This window comes from Marmota marmota, unplaced genomic scaffold (genome assembly GCF_001458135.2).
Source record: "Marmota marmota marmota unplaced genomic scaffold, marMar, whole genome shotgun sequence".
In the NCBI taxonomy this organism is placed as follows: domain Eukaryota; kingdom Metazoa; phylum Chordata; class Mammalia; order Rodentia; family Sciuridae; genus Marmota; species Marmota marmota.
Window position 1 is genome coordinate 8,086,537 of NW_025999983.1, and position 26,096 is coordinate 8,112,632.

Below are 26,096 nucleotides of genomic sequence, written 5' to 3' on the forward strand. Positions count from 1 at the left end.
ACCCATCCAGGAGTCCCAACAAGACACACAACACCTGGGATCCTTATTTGACTTTTAAATATTCTTAGAAATTCAGCCCAGACCCTCCCTCCTATCTTTTAGACAAGAAGACCTGCAGCCTTTGGTAAGTGTTTTCAGGAAGCTCGTCTAAGATGCTACTAGGTACATTCTTTAAAGCTGCATGTCTCATGAACCACGACTCTTAATAGAAAGGGACAGACCCAGTGTTAGTACCACAGAAACTAAAAGCCTCATGGGGGGGACCTTTGGGGCTGATTTCACAGAGCAGGCGTGTGACAGGTAGGACCAGGACTTGCTGCTTTTGCGTCTCCACAGCACGCAAGAATAGGAAATGAGCGTAAGCTGCAGCTGAAGGGATTTAGGGTTAAATAAAAAGAATTTCCTGCCCAAGTCCTTCCCCATTCCCCACTCAAGGCTGTCTTTGAATGGAGACAGATGGTAAGGTGCTCCAGACAGAGGAGTAGCCAGCAAGAGTCTGCTAGGACTCCAACAATTTTATACTGCACAGAGCCACGGCATAATTCATACCAGTAAATTTATCCAGACTGGAGAACACTTTGCCAGGTGCTGAGTGGCAAAGTGATGCTTCAGTGATCTTTGAGACACTCGGCAATGCCAGCCTAGACATCCCTGTGCATGGCTACCAGGAGACGTCCACTGGCTTGTTTGGGAATGGAAAATAAGGACACTTTGAGGACCACACTTTGATCTAGCTCCAACTCCAGGTCTTATCCAAGAGGGCCTGCAGAAGCCAGTTTGGTTAAAGGGTCAGCGTGTGGATCGCGAGCTCAAGGAGAGGGGTAGACTCTAACACCTCTGCAATGCCTGTCCCTGGAGGGTTCAGCAGACAGGACTCAAGAAATTCTCCAGAGCTGATGGACTCCTCAGGAAGCCTGAGCCCTGACTTAAGTCCTCAGAGCCAACCTAACCAACATCTGCAGGCTCCACTCTTGGGAGCCAATGGAGCACAATATCTCACCCGCCCCTCCCTCATCTTCTCCCTCTGACGTCCTCTGCTGACCACACTCAGGGCTGACTTCAGTTGCTTGAAGCAAAGGATGTCACACTAATGAGATGAGCCTGAGGGTCTCCAGCTCCAATGCCTACAAGGGCAGGAAGACAGGAAAGGGGGACACCCCACGGAGAGTGGACCTGCCACCTGAAGCACATTCAGACTCAGGCTCCTGTTGATAAAAAGGAACTTAGGCCCAGATCATCAGATATTCTGTGTTTTTGTTTGTTTGGCTTTGTTCCTCCCCCTCCCCAAGAAACTAGAAATCCTGATTTTGTGTGAAATCTCTCGATTCTACATCAATTGGTAATTACTTCCACTTTTGAAAAACACTGTATGGGGAAACATGCACACACACACACCACACACACACTCGCACACACAAGCACACGCGCGCGCGCACACACACACACACACACACACTCACTCAACTCAGCTGGCCAGACTCTGTTAGAGGCCAGAAGCCTCCTCGACCTCAACCCCCGGAGAAACCTCTTAGCTGCTGATCCAGATAACCTCCTGACATTCAGTCTCAATCCAGATGCTGCTCTGTGAGTCTGGGTCCATGAGGAGAGTCTAGAAATTAAAACAAAAGCTGAAGTATGGAAAAGAACTGAGCCATCCCAGCCCTGAAGGCAAGGATAGAGATTTGCCAAGGAACCACATCCTGTACCCAGACCTCACTCCCTTCCCTGAGAGACCCAAAGATTCTGGAAGAACCTTGGGTTGGGCTCCAAGAGATAACAAAGACCAACCCCAGAGTGACTTTGGGGAGGGCAATGTGGGTGCTATCCAGGCCCCAGAGGCTAGCAAAACTGATGACTTGCACACCCCTGTTTCTAGACTAACCAGTCCACACCAGTATTCCCTACACCTTTATGAAAGTCCCATGTGAGTGTCCAGCTGAACATGTTGAAAATGAAACTCAGAACCTTGCTGCTCAATCACTTGGTTCAGACCTTACCACCCAAGCACCCAAGTCAGACGCTCAGAACCATCGCCAAGTGCACAGACACATCCACACGGATGAAACAAACTCTGTCAAGGGCAGTTTCTCAGAATAAAGAGAAGGAAAATCCAGAGTCGTAAAACACGTCACAGGTGACACGGGTCCTGGGAAGCCCTGCTTAGGGGCTGTTATCCATAACTGAAACTTGCTTCCACTGGTTTGTTTCTTTGTTGTGTTTCATCTCTTTAAAAGCCATATAATGACTTCATTAAGCCCTCCAGGTTAGTAAAAGAAGAAAGGAATGTGGATGGAAGGGAAAGAGGAATTCCAAGAGCAATAACAGCCCAGGGAGAAGCAAAGGAAGAACTTTCTCAGACCCTTGGTTTTGCTCCACTGTAACTTTGAAGCTGGCTGATTTTAGGCTGCCCCTAAATGGACTGCACCAGTGAAAGTGTGGACGCAGGGTTGGCATTTAGTAAGTATGAGGTACATGACTCACCATCTAGAAACTAGTAGCAACTGATAAACCTGCAAGGTTTTTACTTTCTGTAACTGCCCTGGATCAGCCTCCACCGCCATGATCATTTCCAGATACTGAAGCTAAAACCCACAGCTGAGGGAGGAAAACCCCCTACCACCATGCCGGCTGGGTAGAACCAAATATTTTCTGAGTCAATTACTAATGCAGTAGTGGTAACAAAAACAAATGTTATTTATTCTTTCACTTTTCTACCAAAGATCTATGAAGAAAATTAAAGAACTAAAAGTTGGTTTGACTGGATTTCAAAATCAAGTCTGAAAAGTAGATTCGAGATACTCTTTGCACCTTACTGCTCCTGGTCATACTGTATGACACAAGTCCCCTGATTCTTAAAACCACTGGTTAAATCTCAAATAGAGAGCAGTATACATTTGAACAAGCAATATAAAGGGGCCTATACGATTCTACTGCACCAATAAATACAAATTACACACCAAAACTAAAAGTTTGTATGCAGCAGTTTTTCCTGAATTTGAAGCATGGAGTCTGAAATTGTTTATGATGAATGTTTGAATTCAATACCCAACGGGGGAAATAGATAAAGACATCAGAAATCAAAGCAGCAGATTTATTGCTGATAAAGTCTAATTAGAGGATGTGGTTCTAACATGCCACCCCACTGCCCTGTGTGCTCCCCGTCTCCCCACTGCAGTTCTGGGCCACGGGGTGAACCCAGATGCGATGCTGAGCCTGCTGTTTCCCAGGCAGGGACAGAAGTCTATGGGCCTGCACTCCAACGTGGCCAGTCCCACCGGGGAGCCAGAGCAGAGCCGAATGCAGCCACCCACAGGAAAGCAGACCCTCCGAGGAGAAACACAAGCCTGTGGCTTCCATCCATTAACATCCCCAGGTAGAGAAAGTCATGCAGCGGAGGTCGAACTCTCTCTGCCCGCCATGGAGCAGAGGAGTATGGGATAGCAGAGAGGCCAGATGTGTCACTCTAGTGATGGCTCCTGGTGAAACAGGAGAAGAATGGAAGTCCTCCTAACACCCTCTCACGTTCCTCGCTGGCTGGCTCGCTCTGCCCCCACTGGGTGTGATGATCAACCTGTGGTCCATCTGCAAAAGCTCCTCAGAGTAAGGATCAGGAAGAGCTCACCCCAACTTCAGGAGCCACCCCCATCTCCATCAATGTCCAGCACGTGTCTTCCTGGGGTTGTTGGTAGGGAATCCCACCCTCCAGACCCCAGAAGGCTCTGAGATGAGTGAGGCTCACTTGTTAGCCAACTCCAAAGCCAAGGTGACCAATAGGACAAAATCCACTCCTGGCCTGTTCTGTTCCAGTCCCAAACTTTGCCCAGTTTGTGCTGTCCAAAAGAGACCACAAGAATTCAAGCGATGAAATGAGGGTTATGTTCTAATAATGTGAGACCAGCAATATAAAAAAGTCCCAATTTTCATATAAAAGTCCCCCATCACAAAATTCCCAAGTAACATTTAAAGTCCCAAAGTAACACATTCTTTGTCTTATAGCTTATAAACAAAACGGAGTCTAAATATCTTTCCTGCTTCTTAATCTGTTTGGCCCCAGCCAGAGGCAATTCGTTCAGTGCCCAGATGGGGACAGGGCTCCTCAGCAATGGCAGCCTCCTCCATTTTTCCCTGAAATTGGTGCAGATCCTTTAGGATGCCCCAAAGTAAGAAGAGTCGGATCCAAAGTTCCCCACTTGCCTCCATCTTTTCAGTTCCAAGCCCTAAAAATCTCTCTAAAAACAGAGGATCCAAAGAGCTCTGTAAAAGGTACACATTATTTCTGTCCATCCAGCCAAGCCTTCCCCAGTTCTTCTGGCAACAGGCCTGTGACCACATGACCCCAGAGTGCCCAGAGTTCCAGTGGACTTGCTGCCTTTGATCTCTGTCCAAGAGGCTATAAAGGGGGATTTGGGACTTGGTGAGACCAGCTCTTGGTGTCCCACACAGAGGGGACTGGGGATGAAGAGAGAGCTTGGGCAATGGTTAGAGTTGCCGAGGTTTGGATCGGACTGGAGACTCTCCCCCTAGGCTCGTGGGCTGAAGCTTGGTTTCCCATGTGGCAATGTGGGAGGGGGTGGGTCCCTTAAGAGGTGGAGCCTAGGGAGAGGTAGTTAGGTCACTGGTGCATGCCCCTCAGAAGAATGAACATAGTACTTAAATTAATATAGTTCCTGGTTAGTTCTCCAAGAGTGGGCTGTGGTTAGGCGAGGCCATGCCTATGCTTGGCGCTTCTGCATGAGGCTGGTGCCCTTACCCCTCCTCTGCCATGCTGCGGTGCAGTCAGCAGGGCCCTCACCAGACACCAAAGGGGTGGGGCCAGCTAATTTTACTTTCAGTAAAACCTCCTGTGAAAGTCAAAAATAACCTTTTGAATCTACCCCGCAGCCAGGGTAGACCTACCCAAAGAAATGAAGGCCAACACCGGCTGGCAGAGACGGCCCTTCCCCACTGAGCACACCTGCAGCCCACCCAGCCCGAAGCAGGTGAGGACAGCCTCAGTTACAAAGAAATCTCCCAGAGGAACACAAGGGCTCTTCAAGTAGACCAGCCTGGTAAAACTCAAAAGAAAATGCCAGAATTGTTTCTCAAGTATACCCAAGATCGCTCTCTAACGCAACAAAACCTTCATGTTTGCACAAGCCTCCCCGCTTCATCTGTGTTTGAAATTCAAGTTTTACTTTCCACTGGAAACCGCCAAATAATTCCCAGACTCTAAAACGAGGAAAACACAGGTCTCAGTGGAAGTAAGAGTCTTCGACCAAAAATCTAGGAGATTAAGCCAGAAAAAGTTAGGAGGTCCTAAAATTACAGCACAGCCTGGGGGTGGAAACCCATGTGATACAGGACTCTGAGACTGAAGAAACGGAGGGAAACTCAGCTGTTACCCGTATCATACTAGAGAGTACAGGAAAATGTAAAAATTCAGAAATCTCCAGAAGGTTGTCAACAAGTTATCAAAACACGGAAAGGACCAACTGAATTTTAAATCATTTTTCAAATGGATCTTGGAGTTATATTTGCTAAAGAATCATGACCTCCCCTTCCCCCACCAAAGGGGGAAAAGAAAACTGAAAAGCACAGGCCGTTTTGTGACTGTGTGACATAAAAGTAACACCGGACAAATGTACAGATGGCCCACTTTCCCCAGGAGGCGGTGTTGAGTAGACAGACTGAGGATTAAAACAATAGCCTGGCTCCTGTGCCGAGGCTCCCAGCTTGCGCAGGCTGCGCTACAGCGTTTCCACACTGGTTTTTTAGGGATCCAACTCTGGGTCTCTGGGGTCTGAACTCAGAAAACACTCGAGGGAGCTCAGAGAGTTCTGCACACAAAACCTCTGACCCCACCAAGGGGAAGCCACACAGGGCTGTCGTCAGTCAGGAAGAAACATCAAGACAAGCAGATGTCCAGGTCCCCCAGGAGGTCAAGGACAGCCCAGGAAACAGCCCCAGCTGTGCAGACGTCCCCTGGTTTGTATTCCTCAAACCCCAGTTTCCCCAGAGAACGCTGACTGACGGTTCTAGTCTTCCCGCCCCACCAAATAAAAGTGCATCTACCTTGACCGGGTGGTGTGCACAGCTGAACAGCTACAGAGACTCAGAAGGGCCTGGGCTACAACACCCCTACTCCTGGCTTCTATCAGCTCTCCGTGGTGCACATAGGAGCCTGCTGGACCACGGGGCTCACCTCTCCAGCTGCCACTGCTAAACCTGAATTCCCTGAGGTTGTTCCCAGCCCCTCTGGCATTTTCCAGCTTTTCCATAACAACAAAGCATCATTTTATTCAGACAAGGAGGTCGAATCCCAGTACATACCAATGTGCTCTTGCAGGCCCTGAATGTCACTGGATACAATTGTGAATCACATTTTTCCCTCATCAGCTCAAAGAAGCCCAATGGTGACTATCCAAATCTCAAACTGGGAGCCCCTTGCCAATCTTATGTCAGAGCACACTGCTGTCCCCACAGACTGTCAGTGCCACCACCGCTTCTGTTGTCTCTATGGAAGTATGGTCCATCTTGGCGAGTTTCAAGTGGCCTCATGCCAAGCAAAAAGGTGACCCTTACGCCTGAACTTTAGAAACCACAACCAACACCCATGTCCCCTGGCTCCTCCTGGCTGCTACACATAAGCTGGTCACGCAGGAGGCAGCCAGGTACTGCTGCAGCCCGGAGAGAGCGTCCCAGGAGAGAGCCCCCACCTCCACGCAGGGCTCCTGGCAGTGAGAACCCCTGATCCCAAGGACTCGCGTCACCCCGAGGGTTAATGGCACCTCACAAAGTTCTTCACTTGTGTGTGTGTGCTGGGAGGGGACCGGAGTGGAAGAGAGCCCACTGATGTTCACCCACATCACCCCTTCATCCGCTCCCTCCCACTCCTCTCTAATGTGGAAAGAACCAAGCAGAAAAACAAAACCTAACCATAAAGTGAAGCATCAAGGAATTCTATTTCGAAATAAACAGCAAGGGGCAGAGCAAAAATGAAATTCTCAAATCAGTCAGGACTGACTGTAGTTTGTCCAACAAATACTCTTAAAACAAATCTGGCTTCTCCCTCTAGATGTTCTCTGGCCTGTTTAAGTGGGGTTTTATGACTCTCCGTCGAGTCAAGTTTCCTAATTGGTGAGTTTATCCACTAGCATGGGATTCAGAAGCTGCCATGGTGGACACTTTGATGTGGCTCTCCCAAGGCCAGGGCAGAATTTTCTTTGTCCCATGCCTTCCTGTACCTTATAGGCTGGAAGGCAAATGTCCCCACAGGGTGACTTGTCAATTTCCCTTGCAGTGAGGACAAATGCAAAGGAGTGTAGCTAAGGACAAGGCGAGGTTATCACTTCCAGCAAAGGATTCTGAGGGTCGGCTCGCCTGCAATGTGCTCGTGGCCTTCTGTATTTTCCTCCCCCCTTTCCCCTCCTGGGATGTCAGTGTGATACGTGGAGATGCAGCAGCCGTCTTGCAACACAAGGTGACATGCTTGAGAATAATGACATGGACAGTGGTGGCAGAGTAGGCACATGGGACACTCCTGGGTCCCTGAGGTCCTTGAGAAGTCCCCAAGCCAGTCCTGGCCTCTCTGCTCCCAAGTTCACAAGGAAGCCAGTAGGCCCTTTCCCTGTGCTAAGCGGCTACTAATTGGACATTGTGTGATCAGGAGCCCAAATCTTCTGATCTATAAAATCCAACGACTTCGCCTCTGGATTTCCGAATAGAGCTGCTTTAAAGTTGATCTCTCCGGTTATTGTTTCTAAGGGTTTCGCTCCGAGAATTTAATTTTGACAACGACCATGCTTTGTTTGTCAGTCTGCCATCGGCTTGAGTACATACGTCTGTCCCCAAATGACACAGTCAGAGAATGGAGCGCTCCTGACCAGCGGAGCTGGCAAAACTCGGTCATTAGGATTTGAGGTTTTAAATCTCTGGACATTTTATTTAGAAACTAATGTAAGCAAAAGCTACTGTTGCAGGGAAAAAGTCAAGATTTTCCCCCATCTCCCCCCACTGGCTTTCCAGAACGGTTGGGAGGGAGTCCATGAATGTACTTACTTATAACAACAAGAATACAAGGGGCTGTAAAGAGCAAATGGTCAGGGCCAGATCCAGAGCGCAGGGCTCACGCCTGCCCTGGACACACCAGCAGAGACCCAGGGAGCAACGGGGACTTTCCAGGCTTTTGTGGGACTCTTTTGCACATTCTTCAAATTCAATTCACAACCAAGAAATAGTTTCTTGAAGAATTACCATTGTTTGCGGGTCCAGCTTAAACCCAGCCTACTACAAACTGCTTGGCATGCCGGCCAGAGAAAACTCCGGGAAACTCATTCCTTTTCCCGAAATGTGAAAGTCATTGTCTAACTATGTCGACCACTGGGCCTGTCCCTGGGATCACGCTCATCTAGCTCCCAACACTCCTGAAAAATCCCTCGGAAGAGGCCAGGCTAGTGTCACGGGGAGGTAGTAATGAAGCCCAGCAGATGTCAGCGTGAGGGAAGTCACTGTCACAAGGACCCAGGGACAGCCAGGTTCCTAGTGATGGTTCTCAAAGTCTTTCAGATCATCTCTTAATGCCGAGGGTGGCACAGCAAGTCATCTCTCAGGAAGGAAGGAGGAAGGCTCGGCACACCTGAAGAGCTGAGACCCATGCAGTGAGTTCATCTTGATACAGAAAGAATCATGAGGAAGTAAGGAGAAGAAAGGAAAGGAACGTTGGCTGGTGACCTGCCTCATTCGGCCATTTTGCTCATTTGGCCAACAGATATTTACTGAGCACCTACTATCAGTGATGAGACCTCCACACCATCGAGACGGTTTCCCCTGTGACATGCCTACAGCTTGTCAGCGACCACCGTCAGACCCAGACCCACCCAAACCACAACCATGCTCCTCCTACCCCTTCATTGCCTCTCAGATGCAAATACAACTCAAAGCAATCGATGCAGGCCCGGAAGAAATCAGAACCAAAGATGCAAAATTGAAAGCCATCAGGAGCCGCTGAAGTCATGGGAAAGCCTGGGTTCAGTGCACTGAACCAGACCTCCCGAGTGTCTAGAAGATTCTCTGTTTCATCTCAGCCTCATCTCTCAGTCCTCAACTTCCTCTCCCTCCAACCACAGCTGAGTGATTCTCCTCCTGCAAGAACCTCTTCTCCTGGCTTCCGGCACCACATCCTTGCATTTTCCTCCACGTCATTGGCCCTTCCCTCTTGGTCCCTTTTGCTGGATCTCCAATGCCCGATCTCTGGCACCCCTTCTTCTCTCCTGCACTCCCTCTGACTCTGCTCCCTAACTTAGCTCATCCGGTCCTAGGACTGCAAACTCTACCTGCGTGCTGACGGCTCTCGAGTTCTCAACCCCACCCTGGATTCTCCGAGCTACGCACATTCAACTCTCTGCTTCACATCTCAGGGGCACAAGAACACAGATGTCTGGGATGACAGGAGGACCAGGAGACATTTTAAATCTTAAATATTAGTGGCAAAGAGGAGACTCAGAAGACAAGCTGCCATGATGGAAGCCAGGAGAGGAGAGATCTCTAGGAAGACGGACTGTCCATCGATGTCCAGCAAAGGCTGAGAAGAGCCCATTTTCCTCCTCATCTAGTTCGTTCATCTGCCCACTTCAGGATGCCCAAACAAAGCAAATATGCCATTCAAGTTTCTCTCTGCACCTATCAAATTTGATTAGTTCCTTTTTTACAAATGGAGCTAACAGCTACCCAATTTACCTTATAGGATTGATGCAAGGAAGAACAAAAGAGAACATCAAAAGCACTAAAAAATATGAGATATGAGACCAGGAAGAAGAGCCACCCACCGGGCAGCTGTGTTAGAAAATGACCTTCAGTCTTCCCAGCACCTCCGCTCTCAGCGGATTCTCCCTCCTCACAGCAGGGAATCTCCTCGGTTGCCTTCATCTTGGAAAAATACTTTGAACTAGAATTTTTAAATCTCGAGGGTGGAAAGGAAACTCAATTAACTTGATCTGACCTCCGCCCTTCAGCCTGCCTATCAGTCTGAATCCAGAGTCTTCAACGTTCTGTGACTAGGCAGTGAGACCCAGTGAGCATGTGGACACTCATGTGTCCGCCTTTGGAGGTTACGACTGTGGATGTGCTGTCAGTTGGTGACATTTACTAAGCAAGGCCCTACCCCAGAATATGAGCTCTTTACTCCAAATATCCAAAATCCACCACCAAAGCCATGGTCTTCAAACCACTGAGAAGCACATGGAAGCAGCTCAGACATTAATATCAGCTGAGTGTCACCAACAACAGACATTCCCAGGGTCCAGAGGGCTGGGGAAGGAAGTCCTCCCGAAGCTGGTGGTCAGGGAACAAAGAATGGCATCAGGGGATCTGAGGAGGGCTTACTAGAGATTTCCCCCTCGTGGGAGCCCTGGGCCACTGTTCTCCTTGGCTTGAATTCCAAGAGGACGTTTGGTCAAGCCCTCTCTGTGATCCAGGCCTCTCGGGATGTGCTGAATGGTGTCCTGTAATGAAAACACACAGCGATTTCAGCGGACCAGCAGACCCCAAGGAACTCATCTCATGGACTTCAAATCAAAACCCTCGTTCTCTACAAGACGGATGCGTGACCTGAGTCTTGTCCAGATGTCTTCCTCCCTGAGTGCTAGAGCTGAAAATGTAGCTGTGAGGCAATTGTGGAAATGGGGTCAGTCCCAGGACCGAGAGCCTCCTTCGCGGTTTGCTCAGAAATCCGTAGGTGCTTGTGTGGCTTCTGCGTGCTGTTAATCACAGGGAGATGCTTTCATTCTCCCAGACTATCAGAAAGGTGCAGAATGAAGTTGCTGGGTGAGGGCCACCAGGTGGCACACACCTGTAATCCCAGAGACTCAGGAAGCTGAGGAAAGAGGACCACCAAGTTCAAGGTCGGCCTCAGCAATTTATCGAGGCCCTCAGCAGTGACTTGCCCATAGAAGATCTGAGTTAGTCATTTATCACTTAGTTTATTGGTGATGAACCAGCCAGGTGCCATCTAAGAATTAAGCCCCCATGAATGTCCACAGGTCTTTGAAACTCCTTGAGAGTTCACACACACAATGTGACCCAGGGAGCTCATCTTCTCAACTATGACCCATGTTGAACGGGAACCATGTTGCCCGGCCCATCAACTCTTGTGGGTGATTGTGTCCCCCAAAGATATATGGAAGTCCTGACCCCTGGCTCTTATGCATGTGATCTCATCTAAAAACAGGGTCATTGTCCAGGTAACCAAGTCACAGTGGGTGAGGATTGGCCTTGATTCAACAAGACTAATGTCCCTATAAGAAGAGAAGACACAGGGAAACCACCACATGACACGCAGGCAGAGGCTGCAGAGACGCATTTACAAGCCACGGAGCCACCAGGAACCAGGAACTGGCAGGGAAAGACGCCCTGCCAAAGGCCTCAGAAGGAACGCCTCCACCTACCACAGATCTCAGACTTCCAGCCTCCAGCACTGGAGAAGAATGATTCTGTCATTTCAAGCCAGCTACTCTGTGCACTCTGCTGCGGCAGGGCTGGGGTGCAGACGCACCAGGTAAACAGAATTCCTCCCTCTAGCTGCAGGTTGCACTGAACACAAGCCAACTCTCTTAACAATGCTAGTGCTGACCCCACGTGGATGCAGGGGCTGTCCCACATCCACCAGCACCCCCCCCATGGATCCTGTTGGCAGAAGGCCAGCACTCATAAGTACATTTAATGTGTATCATGTGTGATTAGCACCAAAGAAGATGCATCCAATCACTCAGAAGACCCCCACCAGGCCTCTACTGTGTGTGGGCAGCACTGAAGGCATTGAGGATGTAGCAGTGAACAAAGGCAGCCAAATGCACAGCCCTCACGAAGGTCACATTCCAGCAGCGGAGGACAACCCATGACCAAACAAGATTAGCAAAATACCTGAATATCAGGTGGTGAGAAGGGTGTGGATAAACAGCAGGGACAAGAAGTGTTGGGGTACAGACGGGATTGCAATATTGCAGGCAGGAAGGGGGTCAGAGTCAGGCTCGTGAGAAGACAAGGCTGCATAAAGAATCTGAACCAGATGAGGACCCCACCCATGGGTGCTGATGGCAAGTTGTTCAAGCAAAGAACACAGCAGGTGCAAAGGCCCTGATTCTGCCTCATGAGAATCACTGTGGTTGCTGTTCTGACACCAGAGTGTAGAGACAGAGGGAAGAAGGAGGGGATTCAGGGGGAGATTACTACAGTAATCAGGTCAGATGACTTGGTGGGATGGAAATGGCATTTCCCCGTGATGGCAAATTACATATGGTGGTTATCTGGGTTCACATACAGACATTTGCAAGCTATCCATAGGAATTGCAAGAATAGGCAAAATAAATATATATTTTTGAAATAAGCTTTTTCCAATTTCAAAGAGCTATAAACCCTATAATTTCACTTATATGACTCTCTTGAAATAATAAAATCACAAAGTGAGAGAACAGATCAGTGGTGGCCCAGGGCTGGGGTGGAGGAAGGGAGGAGAACGTGGCTATGGAGGGGCAACAGGAAGAGTCCCTCTGCTGGAACTCTCCTGGTCCTGGCTGTGGTGGTTCACACAACCTCCACGTGGGATCGAGTCTCTCTCTCTCTCTCTCTCTCTCTCTCTCTCTCTCTCTCTCACACACACACACACACACACACACACACCTGTGAAGAAATGAGAGCATGGAGAACTGGGGAAGGCCAGAGGATGGAACCAACACCAGCTTGGCTTGTATCATGGTTTGGCTGTGAGGTGTCCCCCAAAAGTTCACACGTGAGCCAGCGCAGGAAGGTTCAGAGGAGAGACCATTGGGTTGTTAGAGTCTTAACATAAAAAATCAGTGAATTACTCCCTGGATAGGGATTAACTCAGGGTAACTGATGTGGTGGGGTGTGGCTGGAGGAGGTGGGAATTGGGGCATGGCTTTGGGTATATATCTGTATCTGGAGAGTGGAATCTCTCTCTCTGCTTCCAGATCACCATGTGAGCTGCTTCCCTCTGCCACACTCTCCTGCCATGATGTTAAGTCTCACCTTGAGCCCTGTGGAATGGAGCCAGCCTTCCATGGACTGAGACCTCCGAAATCGTGAGCCCTCAAATAAACTCTTCCTCCTCCACAATTGTGCTGGTTGGATCCTATAATCACAGCAGCAAAATAGCTGACTGAGACAGCTTGGGATATTGTCCTACACCGAGGCCAGACGGTGCCTTTGGGGGAACTGAGTGCAGGGTCCTAGGGACCTTGGCATGCTTCCTCAGCTGCACAGGATGCCACAACTACTCTCAAACACAGGATTTTTTAAAACAGACTTCAAAACCTACAGCGAAGCCCAGAGCCCTGACCTCAGCCTGCAGGGAACAGGTACCCCACATCGGCAGAACAAAGCTGCTTTGACAATAACGCAGACACCTGCCTTCCCAGAGAAAGTCACCCCACGCTGCTGTCCCCTGAGTGCGATGTGTCCTCACCAGCACATGCCCAAGCATGCCCAAATCTCCTTCTCTGCAGGCGATTTGATTTTATAAAATATTCCAAGGAGGTGGCTTCCCTGAGAGTCTGCAGCCACAGCAGCTGTGCCCATCATTTCCCCAAGAACCCATCTGTCCCAGGGAGGGCAAATGTCACACAGCTTTTGTCAAAAGCAGCCCCACCAGTTTCCTCCGAGTGCAGCTCACAGTGAGCGGCTGCCTGCCCCTGCCCGGCTGGGGGGCTTTCCCAGCATCAGGGACACCACACCTGACAGCTGGCCCCCATCCACATCTGCTGCCCCTGGCCAGTCTGTGAATTTCAGCCAGGGACTGTCTGTGAGACATCATCTCCAGACAAACATGGTGTCATCATAGATCTGGAGCTGTCACTGCACAACCTTCTCAGGTGTTTATCCCAACACTGAGGAGCTCCAGCCTCAGGCTCAGCACATGAGGGACCCAGAGCCACACTTGGTCAGGGGCCCATGCTCAGACTAAAGAGATTATAACCGTTGGTTTCCTCTTTGGTCCAACTCCTGAGTGACTCGCACAGGGTCTTCCCTTGGAAACCGCACTGAATTCTGCCCACAGCCCCAGCCCTGAGGCCAATGTACTCTATGTCCCAGGAACTTTTCTTAACTATTCACCTACCAGATGCCCAAATGTGATGCCTGGACCCTTTCCAGTGTGGGGTCCTTCTAGAATATGTGAGCCATTTCAGAAAACATGGCACAAAGAAGATTCTTCAAATGAGGTTGGACTGAAGGCATAGACAGTAGGAGCTGACCTCTGATCTAGATTGAAAGGAAGAAGACCCCAAACCCAAAATAAGTAAGAAAATATAAAAGAAGCCCGAGACACAGTGAACACGGGCACAGTGGCCCCTTCAGCAGTGCCCAGCCCTCCTCCCCGTGGCTGCCCGCACCACCCCACTGAACCAGGGACATGCAGTACTGCAGACCCTCCTTCAGTGACCACTATTGGATTAAGGTCAAACTCCAGGACCTTCCTGAGCTGGTTGCTGTCCACCCCCTTACCCTGACTGTCACCTGATCCCACACCACCCTGCAAGAGCCATGCTAAACGCTCACAGTACCCCACGCACGTCTTTATGTGTCCAGACTTATCCTTCCTGCCTTCCTTCTCTAACTAATGCCCGTGCCCTCTCCAAGACCCAGCTCAGCACAGTGTCCTGACCTTCCAGTTGATTCAAGTCCATCTGTTCTAATGGCATCCCCTCTCCTGGGCTCCACCCACCCTCTGCCCCATCTGCGTGCTGTGTCTTTTGACTTTGTAGCCCTTTGTCGGAGGTGTATCGACACTGGCCAATTGACAGAACGCATGTCCTCCCAATGGAGACTCCCTCAGAATTAGAGGGCCCTTAGTAATATCTAGGTCACTCCTTTCATTTCACAGATGAGAAAACTGAGGCCTGAAGACTTATGACCTGCCAAAGTCACAAGGCACAAATCCGTCCTAAAAAACTGGATAAAGGGGTACAACACCAGAAAACTTCCCCTAAAAATCAAATCCTAGCATTCAAAGGACACATTCTTCTTACAACTTCAAAACATAATATCATTCATCTTAGCCTCACCACCACTCAGAGGGAGGGACCTGTCGACCTTATAGGTCAGCAACTAACATTTCATTGATCCTTGACTCCAGTGCTGCCCAGGAAACAAATTTGAATGTCTTAGCACAAAATGTGACTTCAAGGAACCACTTCATTTCAATACAGTCCTGACAGGTTCCCAGCTGTGGTCTCCCTCCTAAGGGTGGAGCATTCACAGACAGCCACTGTGTTAAACCGCAAAGAAATTACGCAATGGCTTAGGCACAGTATGCTGGCCTTAAGGAGCCGACAGGGACAGTTTCAACAGAATCTCCATGCAAATCAGGCTCCCCACAAGGAGGACCTTGTTCATAGCCACACCCCAAATCTGTTTTGTAGCAGGGACAGGTTCACTGCCACTTCATCTTCAGGTAAACCCTACACCGTTCAACACACTTCTGTGTGTGGCAGAATGTGAGGAGAGCAGACAGAGAAGGGTGCTTTCAGCAGATCAGCTACATAGGGGCTGTGCCCGGGCTACAGTAGGAAGCAAGGGAAACAGGCAGAAACACAGTCCGCAGGAAGACTGCAGGACTTGGGTTCAGAAGATCACGTTCCAAAGCCCAGGTCGAGCACAAACTAAATGATGAGTTTCAGGAAACCAGTTCACTACTCTGAACTCAGTTCCCATGGGAGAAAAAGAGAATGTCACCAAGTTCACAAGGTGGCTGTGAAAATTAAATAAAATAACATGCCTGGAAAGGTACACTCAAAGCACTTCAACCACCAGTTATTATTAAAAGGAAATATAAATGCACACCTAGGAACTCCTCATAAAGATGAAACAGAGTTTTGTAGATCGTACTTGATCAGTTATGACGATGCAGTAATGGAAACATTTCCACCACGAATAGGAGAGAGACCTCAGTAGGAAAATGTGAGTATTTTCTCCTTCCTAATCAACATTAACAGTGCTCAGGGTATTCTGCTACATTTATAAGTGTAGCTGTCTATAGTACATTGCATTGTATACTCTAATTAGAAAAAGTAGAATAGTTTGCATTATTCTCTTTTGGTGCAAAAATAAGCTTTGAGGGTAGAAGGGAGAGAGCAGGGAAAGCGCTTATCTGGGCGGAGAGGGAGTTCCCCAGCCCTGCCCTTCCCACATCCCTTATTCTTGCCCCATCTCCCAGCTGCTGCAGCTTTGGCCTGTGCCCGCAGAGGCACCAGCGGTACCCCAACAGCTTGCCGGCTGCTGACCCTGGAGACTTCAAATTCCTTTCTTATTAGTGGTTAGTTGAAAACTGCTGATAGACAGTTATACTGACTGAGAGTGATTTGTCCTTTCCAAGTTAATATCTGAAGGAAGCTCCAATGAGTATCAAAATTGCAAAATGGGCAGGTGCTAAGGAAAGAGCAAAGGTGATAACCAGACGTTTGTCATCTTCTCTCTACAGCCACACACACCTCTAAGTAAGGTTTTCCAGCAGGAAGACTGGAGGTGCCCGCGGGAGGTGGAAACGCCTCCGGAAGACCGGGAGCGCCCTCTAAGGGCCGCCACTTCCCAGGCCCAGGCAGGACCATGCCAAGTCCCAAATGCAAGGACAGCTTTTAGGAGGAAGGAAAAAAGAAGCTTGATCACATGCATAACCAAAGCCTCCCTGGTTCCAAATGCTCCCGTGTATGTCTGCTAACGCTGGTAAAAGATGTGGAAGAAATAACAGCCACCACCGCACCCCAGCTACCCCATTCTTCCCCATCCTCCCCAAAAGCCCAGCGGTATTCCTTAGTGTGCATCCTAACACGACATTCATGCATTCACAGTAAACACAGACATGAACTATTCTTTTCTCTCTTTTAATTTTATGCCTTAAATACTCAGCTCTGCATTTTTTAACTGAAATAAAAATTTCTGATAAGAGGTTTAATTATAACCTAAGGCATCCCTAAGTTCCATAGGAACTATTAAAAGAGCTCTATTTCTTAATCAGCCAATGACAATGGGGTCACTCCTGGACCACTTGCTTCTAGGCTCCCATGCCCCTCTCCCTTTGAGGTGGAAGAGTAATGTCCCCAAGGTTGGCTTCCTCCTAGTCCCCAGCGCCAAGGAATGTGGACACATCTAGATACTAGAAAGGGCAGGGAAACAGACTGCTCCCCAATGGTCCCCCAGAGCAACCTGATTTTAGAGTCCTTTATTTTAGCCCAGAGAGATGCCTTTTGGAATTCTGACCTCTAAAACTATAAGATTTTAAAAAATCTGTTATTTTAAGCCACTAAGCCTGGGATCATCTGTTACACAGCAATAGGAGACCATTCACTCCACCACTCTCACCCCTTCCCCTCCTCTTTTCAGGGAAAAGGGCTTTGTGACTGAAGTATGGAGATGAATAATCTTGGTAGGTCATAATGAAGATGTTCTGGAATCGTCTGGTGATGAATCTCCAGGGACATGGATTGACACTCTGCAATTTTATTACAACCTCTAATTTCACAGTAATGAATTCTGTGCTCGGTGGATGAGAACAGGCCTTCTGTCTGCTTGGCTCCAATGCATAGGACAAAAGGAAAATGAATGCATTCACTACTTCCTTGCAAAGAGGACAAGTGTGGAGGGGAAGCCTGGAGAGCTGCAGGCAGGTTGGCCACAGGACAGCTTCTAAGGACTTCTAAAGGCAAAAGGAATCTCCATTCCCTGGGTCTATCCTGGGTCTATGGCGGACCAAGGCCACCAGTGGATCAGTGACAGTGCTTAGACTCAAATCCATGCATCTTTATTTTTAAGCTACTTCCCTCTAGCAGTGGCTTAAAAGTTTCTTAAAGGTTAATTGTATAACAGTGGCTCAAAATTTTTGGCCTCTAGAGTCCTTTCCACTCTTAAGTTTATGAAAATCCCATAATTTGGATATGAGTTTTTATCTATCTTTATCTACCAGTCTATCTTATCTATCCTAAAAATCAAACTTTAAAAAAGTTTAAAATACATGTTGGGCTGGGGATGTGGCTCAGTGATAGCATCCTTGCCTAACACACAGGAGGCCCTGGGTTCAAATCCCAGGACAACACAAAAATAAAAAATAAAATATGTATCTGTTCATTCCTTTTTAAATAACAATAATAAATCCTCGCATATTGGCATGAAAATATATTTTCATGAAAAATAACTACACTTTCCAAAAAACAGAAAGAAATCCTGAGAAGAAAAGTGTTGTTGTTTTTATGTTTTGGTAAATCCCTTTAACAGAAGATGGCTGGGTCTCTGATCTGCTCATGTATTTAATCAATTGCAGGATGCTTTTCTGGTTGAAGAAAATCTGGCCTCTCACAGACATTTAGTTGGAAAAGTATTGTATTATAATAGCCTTTTGAGATAATTTTGGAAAATCTTTTATACTAGACTAAAACTCATCAAGGAGAATTTCTTGGGCTTTTTGTTTTATTTTTGTTTGGAGGAGGTTTTGTTTCATTTTGCTTTGTTTTGTTTTTCCAGTGCTGGGATTGAACCCAGGGCCTCACACATGCTTAGCAAGTTCTCTAACACTGAGCTATAACCACAGCCCAAGGAGAAGTTCTTAAAGGTTCATTGTGCCCTAGAATCTGAAACAAAGTAAAGAATTTTCACTTTAAAATTCCTTTAGGGCCCAGCCACCCTGGTGGACACCTGTCATCCCAGCTACTTGGGAGGCTAAGGCAGGAGGATCCAAAATCCGAAACCACCCTGGACAATATGGTGAGAACCTGTCTAGGAAGGGAAAAGTCCACTGAGCAAGGGCTGAGGATGTAGGTATGTAGGCTCAGTGGCAAATTACTGATTTCCCACCAAACACAAGCCCGTGGGTTCAACCTCCAGCACCAAAAAATAAAATAAAAAATGAAAAGAAAGAAAAAATTTGTTGGGTTATCTTGCACTTTTTTCTATCTATGTAACATTTTGTACCACTATATCTTGATATATTGGCCATTTGGATTTATTGGTACAATTGGTTATATAGATCTTCCAAATGTTAACATGTTTGATAACACAATATTTAAAATTCACAATTCATTTGTGTCACTATTGACATGTGTTCAAGGGTAGAGACTTAGTGAAATTATTAATTTTACTGTGCACCAAAGACATTCTTCATTGAAACTGTCATAACTTTTTTGAACTGCAAAGGCCTGAAAACTTCAGTAACTATTAGTGTATTATAGTGTCCCCGCCCTGACTCATGGTCAGCACCAGCAGTTTCACCTCCAACCTCTTGTCCCTGCAGTGCAAATGTCAACAAGGGGAAAGAGGCAGATGGCATCCTATTATTAATTTTTTTTTAATAATGTGCGCTTGAGGATTCTCTGACAGGGTCTTTAAGTTATAAAGAAGAAAAAAAAATCACCCCTAATCACCACAAGATATTCACTTTAAATGTGTACATGTATCCATGTGTTTAGAAAATATATCAGATGGCAAGCACCATCATAATTTTATTGTTTCCATAGTAGCCTATTGTAGGAATGGATGGGGGTTGGGGTGGGTGTTGCTTGTCTATTTTATTTTGCTTTTTAATTGACTCCAAATTGCAAGGTATTTTAAGATCTTTAGTGTGTCCTAAAATCACTTCTGCTGTAGGGAAAGTCCCCCTGGAGCTATAATGGTCTGCCACCATCACTGTGGCCCTGAGTAATTTCCTTACAGAGAATCTGGCCCCAAAGGCAGAGGGGAAGGACTGACATAGCCGCTTGCTGGGGGCATGCATTAATTTCATGAGAGCAAGGGAAATGTGTGTCCACATCCTTGCTAAGGGTCTGGAAAGCAAGTCCAGAGCAGTGACTACAGCTGCATATGGCAAGACAGTCAGCAAGCCTTCCCAAGGGGCCCATGAATAAATCGCATGCCCCCCAGTTCCTCCCCCAGCAGGGGGGCTATCTGCAGGTTGCTCTGTTTCTGTCCTTCTGTGATTTGATTTAAATGTGGTCAATATTTATTTTGAAGTGTGCTTGCCCTCTTTTGTCCATTTCTAGTCTGGTCATCACTTTGCTGAACATCCCACGTCAACACAGTGGAGCGAAGTGCCAGCAAGCCTTCCAACTCCAACATTCCACAGCTCAGTGATTTACAGAGCAGAAGGCAAAAGAAGGAACCGCGCACCACTCGGCGGGATCCGGGAGCTCTCACAAACAACCCCGACTTCAGACACACTCAAATGTAATCCACGGGGGAGGTGGCAGCAGAATATAAACAGAATAAAGCTGCACTCTCCACATAGCTCCTTCAGCACTGATTCCATTTTCTGAAACAAAAACTCTTTCAACACTCAGAAAGTTTTAACTTGGAAAAACAAAAGCCGAGGGCTGTAGGTGGGGAAGCTGGAAAACTAAAACAGTCTTATTCTGTCAAGTACTGCACAAAATATGCAGTGAATGTGTTCCTAGAGATCACTAGCGAGAAAAAGGACCCTACAGCTGATGCAACCTTTTATGAAAAAGTGGCATGTGGCATCATAAACTTGAGCCAAGCAACGTGCACTTTTTCCTACCAAAAAGTCACAAAGCTATGTACCCCAACTTTTCTTCCTTTATCTTTGTAGTGAGAAAGCCATGCAGACACCAAATAGCATCCGAAAGCAAGTAGCCCTCATTGGAATAGCATTTGAATTTTTGTGATCCAGCTGGCAGTGAGCAATATCAACAAAATTGTCTTCTTGGATTTCTACAAACTGATGACATATAAGAGCCACACATTTCAAGTGTGAAAATGCATGCACAGGAGGCAGAAACCAGGACCACCAAAGGCTAGGAATGAAAAACCACCACAGACTTGTCTCTCTGGGTGCAAGAACGCGCTGGCATCTTCTGAGGTGCATTGCTCCCAAAGAAAGCTTGCGTCCTGGTTCTGGCTTGGGGAAGGGTGAGGTTTCCTGGAAGCGACTTTCCCACTTCCCTCTCCCTCCTCTCAAGACAAAGTCTTCTCCCAGCTCCTAAGTTCCCACCCTGGACGGGGGCGCGCGGGACTGCAGCTGCCCACAGCTTGGCTTGGGTAAGAGCGAGGCTGGTCCAAGGAACGCAGAGGCAGCTAGCCTTTCTTCCCCTTGCCCACAGAGGACAGTCCTGCCTCTGTTCTCTGGAGCGGCCCCCTCTGACTGCCATCCTGCCTGAAGACAGGTGAGCTCCAGGAAAGAATGCCCACCTACCGCCCCAGGAAAATTCTGGGCAAAGAAAGACATGACACCCAGAGCCCCACCCCACTTCCATAACGCCGAGTCACTTTTTCTTTCCTTGGTTTGTCCTTTGCCTGAATTTCCCCGAGCACTTAGACGGCTCTAGTCTCCCGACACCCAGGCTTTGGACGATTGGGTTAAAAGCAGTCCCCTGGTGCGGATGGTGTTCCGTTGCTCCCTCGCGCGCAGAGCGCTTAGTGCCTGAACTCAGCGCTCCCCGACCCGAGCGATAAGGACGCACAGGTTAGTGACAAAACACACAGCCAGCACAAAGCGGGGCAGGGGTCCCCAGAGCGACAAGTGGGGTGGGCAGAGACGCTGCAAGCAGGGTGCCAAGAGCCTGGGGGCCGGGCCCGGGCGCTGCGCGTACCTGGGGCCGCCTCCGAGGAGCCTACGGGGAGCAGGCGCGGCCAGGAGCAGCAGCGCCGCCCAGGACAGCGGGCGCGGCGCGCGCGGGGGAGCCCCGCACTCGAGGGCCATCGAGAGCGTGGGGTGCGCCGGCGGGGGTCGCGGGCGGCTGGCCGAGGGGCAATGGCCCAAGTCAGCGGAATATGGAAACACCGCTGTCGGGTCCCCTCCGCAGTACGTCTGGTCTGTGCGCTCTGCCGCTGTGCCCGCCGCGCTCCAGCCCCGCGGCGATCGCTCCTGGCCGCGCACAGGCTGCCTGGCTTCGCCACTGAGGCCGCCCGCCCTTGGCCGCGCCTTTTAGCCACGCTCGGGCGCCCCCTGCAGGCGTGCGGGGCGGCGGGGACCAGACCCAGGCGGGCGGGGCGGGCGCCTGAGGCGCCCCGCGCGTCCCGAAAGCTATTTGGCAGTTCTGAAAAGTCGGTGGTCGCTGTGTCGGGCAAAGTGGCCAGAGAAGTTTCTGCCCTTTGTCTAACTCTCACTTGCTGGTTTGGGAAGTAGCCCAGCGTATCCAGTCGCTGCCAAGTCTAGGAATGCACTTTGCCCCCTTAAATAAACACCTCTAGTTTCAAAGTTGGGAAGCGGGGCCAGAACCCTTCACCTCTATCAGCACGTGACCGTCGTTGCAGCTGTGGTTCCCCGCGCTCTTCCCACTCAGCCAGCGCGCGCGACAGGAGCTTTCTGAAGTCCTTACACTGTTGCTCCTGGCTGTCATTTTCTGGGGAGCGCATGACGCTTCTTGAAAAGGAAACAATCGGCTAGTATGCCTTTTGATCCAGGCCAAGGACTTAACCGGCCCTGCTTCCTCTCGTTTCTGCAATTTTAACACTATTCTCGGGCCTCTTTTATCCTGAGCTCCAACCTGGTTTGGGTCAGCTCTGTGCCTGGAAGGGCTGGCAGCGCCCCTGGAGGCGACAACGATTCCTGCGGCAGGAAAGTGTTCCCGCGCGCCACGAGCTGCTGTCCACAGACCAGTTTGCTAGCCGACCTGACCTGGCTGAAACTCCCAGCGCAATGTGGATCAACTCTCCATGGTGACAACCCAAAACTTGACCAGATTTTTATCATTCTGCAGAGAGGAAAAAGTTTGCTAAGTGAATCGTAGACTGATGAAAAAGAGAAACCCAGAATCCCTTTTCTGAAAGGAAACAACAAAAACATTCATGAGACCTGGCTGGTACCTCCTGCCTAATGGCCTAATTGGAGCACCTGGGACAGGCATGAAACTCCCATCTTTCCTCTTCCTTGTTCTTTCTTCACTCATCTTGCAAGCTCTGTGGGTTCCCAGGCAGTTTGCAGACGTTTTAATGTTTAAATACACATTTTCTTCTTTACCCCCTAGTGTTGTAATATTTCCCTGCTGCAGTTTAATGGAGCTATGGCTTTTGTCTATGCAGCAGCCTCCCCACCCTGCCCTTCTCTGCGGAATAGCAACCCCTACCCTACTGGGACCAAGTGACACTCCTCCTCAACTGTCTTCTTCCCACACTGGCCAAGGGGTGTTAAGTGGTCCAAGCACAATCCAAGCAGGACTTTTCTAACTGGAGCTGGCAGAAGTATCTCCCCAGTCGTTTACAGATGTTGAAAAGCAGCAGCCGCCAGTGGCTAAAACATGCCCCCCCAAAGGTACCCATGTCCTCTTCCCTGGAACCTGCATGTGTTGCCTAACAAGAGGGAAAGATGGTGATTAAATTAAGCCTTTGTGGAAGAGATTGTCCTGGATCATCTGGTGGACACGGAGGGCAATCACGTGTGTACTTACAAGGAGGAGGAGAGGGAGGTGTGGCCACTGAGGCAGACAAGGAATGCCTACAGATCCCCAAAGCTGGAGGAGGCAAAGAACCATTCTCTGGAGCCTATGAGGGACACACTCTGCAGCATCTTCACTTCAGTCCAGAAAACTCATCTCTGACTTCCAGCCTCCAGAAATGTGAGAGGAGACATTTTTCTTGCTTAAGCCACCCAGTTTTGTGGTGCCTTGTACCAGCAGCCACAGGAGACTAATACAGTAGCCAAGCCAAACCTGTGGCCCTGGCTCCAGCTTCCAGGCGACACCAGCCCAAGAGAATGAGGCCTCCCATGGAGAGTCACCAAACAGGGAGAAATAGTCTGGGCTCCAGAACTTTGATCAGAGTGGAGACCAGTAAGCAGGCTCCTGTAGTCCTGTTAAGACCAGGTGATGCCCAGACCAGAGGAAGCAGTGGGGGCAAAAGAATTCCCGAGATTCCCGGGACATCTTCAACACTGGGATGATTTTCTGATTAATTGGATGAGGGCAGAAAGGGAATTGGCAAGTATACAGAGGCACACTGTTCTTACCCTGGTTGTTAACTCTCCATTAGAGACTTCTGTAATCTCAAGATTCCTCGCTTTGATTTAGATTTTATAAAACTTTTCCATTGCATAATCTATAGAAGCTCATCAACGAGTATGCTTCCTTCTTTCTGTGTGAGGTACATGTGTATTTATCTCCCTCCCCAGAATGTTGCTTAATACAGCAACTTTCTTAGGTGCACATTTCAGAGTGAAGCACAATGCAAAATTACTTCCAATCTTAGTATGTTGATAAATAGATCAGAAAAATCAACCCTGTAGACTGAGGTGTTGAACGAAACTACTAACATTTACAAGCCCCGATTCTGATTTGATTACAAATTTGAAAGTCCATGTTTGATTTAAAAATATTTTAGAGACTTAAGGTAGCACTACTTTTAGATTTTAAAGACTTCAAAAATAAGTAAAAAAATAAACTGACCTAGGAGTCATAGTCATCTGTTCCCAAGCTGCTCATCTCAAAAATATATGCACCTTGAAGATTTTTTCCATCTAGCTAATTTTGAATGTGTTTTGTTGCTACTATTGTCCTGAAACATTTTAGTATTTTTTCCAGATGATTTTTTAATCTCCTGGTTGATGCTTCTACTTCATTTATCATAACAAAACAGAATGGTGATAACTGTGGGACTAGACAGCTCATTCACTATTAAAATGTGGCCTTTTAAAATTTTTTTAGTTGTATTTGGACACAATAGCTTTATCTTATTTCTTTATTTTTATTTGGTGCTGAGGATCGAACCCAGCGCCTTGCCCGAGCTAGGCGAGGGCTCTACTGCTGAGTCACAACCCCAACCCAAAATGTGACCTTTTGCTAACCTGCCTCTAACTTGATTCTGTGGTTCATTGCTAGCTCAGTGAATCAGGCTGCATCTACACACAGTATCTCTGGTTCTAGTTATTTTTTAAATAACCATGCTTCAAAAGAGTTCAGCACTCTCCATACACATTGTCATGACATTCCTATGTGGTAGGGTAGATTAAAATGCTGTTCTCATGTTCCACATGGATACATGGAAACAAAGTTCAAATGACCATTCTGTACAAACTCAAGCCAAATTTTGAAAGCGCACGTCCTGTACCATTCATCCAACATCAAATCTTGTTCAGGCTTGGATTTGGCTTGCACGACTCTAATTCCTTTGTAAGCACAACATTTGAATCCATCTATCTATAGTGACAGCAGCAGGACATTACACCCACCCATTACACAATATCGAGGCACACACAAGTGTTCAAAGACCCTGCATGGAATCAGAGTGAACGAGGGTGCACTTACAGCTCTTGGGGTGCTGGGGGAGGACAAGACTTCAGGCATGACAGACCAGGGGGGAACACATCAGCCTCTAGGACTCACAAAGGGAAAGAAAAGAAAAGTAGGCAAGTAGTCGGCACCATCTCAATTTCACCTTGACATGGAGAAAGAAGATATAAATGGCTTCTGATTGGCAATAAAATAAAATAATGAATGCTTTAGGGAACCTTTCCTGAGCCTTATTTATTCTGCTCTCACAACCTTTGAGACATTCCTCTGCTTTTACAGAGAGCAAACCAAGGCTCCAAGGCTTGGGACACATTCTCTACCCAGTGATCATGACAATCCCAGCCCAAGCCTTACAACTCCAACTCCAGGCCTCTCTCCAATCTGATATGACACCTCAGAATGTCCCCTTTCTAACAGATTTTCAATAAAAGCATCAGGATCAAAGCAGAGAGTGCAAAGAATATCTGTTTTACATGCCCTGTGTCCCATATGGATCTATCAGAAACATTTCCTTATCATTCGAATGGTTACCCATCCATCAGTCCTTCTTAGCACATGTGACACAGGCCTCAATTATGTCATTCATCTTCTAAAGGTTTGGAGTTACAAAAAAGAAATGGTGTTTCTTCAAAACAATTTTTTAAAAACCCTCCTGGGGCTTCACGATTTCTACAACACACTTCCTTCCACGGACATTCAGACTTACTGCCACTGCCAGGTGGGGCCAAGGCAATTATCTTCTTTTGTACAAATACACTGGGAATTAGTGAAACACAAAGAATTAAGATGGCGGCTTCCCAGCCTAGCATGGGCATTCCTGGGGGTTCTCACTGGGAACACCTGCATTGCTGTGACAGGAAAGCCCACAGAGTTGTGTTCTGCATT

At 48.1% G+C, this 26,096-nt stretch overlaps 1 protein-coding gene across 1 annotated transcript in view; it reads right to left on the reverse strand.

The window, feature by feature from the left end:
• The window catches only part of Fndc1 (fibronectin type III domain containing 1), an 86,294-nt gene extending 64,196 nt beyond the window's left edge, over window positions 1–22,098 (reverse strand). The window contains 1 exon segment of the mRNA XM_015498628.2: window positions 21,579–22,098. The gene's annotated coding sequence lies outside the window, so the exon portion shown is untranslated.
• Between the last annotated feature and the right edge of the window lie 3,998 nt (window positions 22,099–26,096).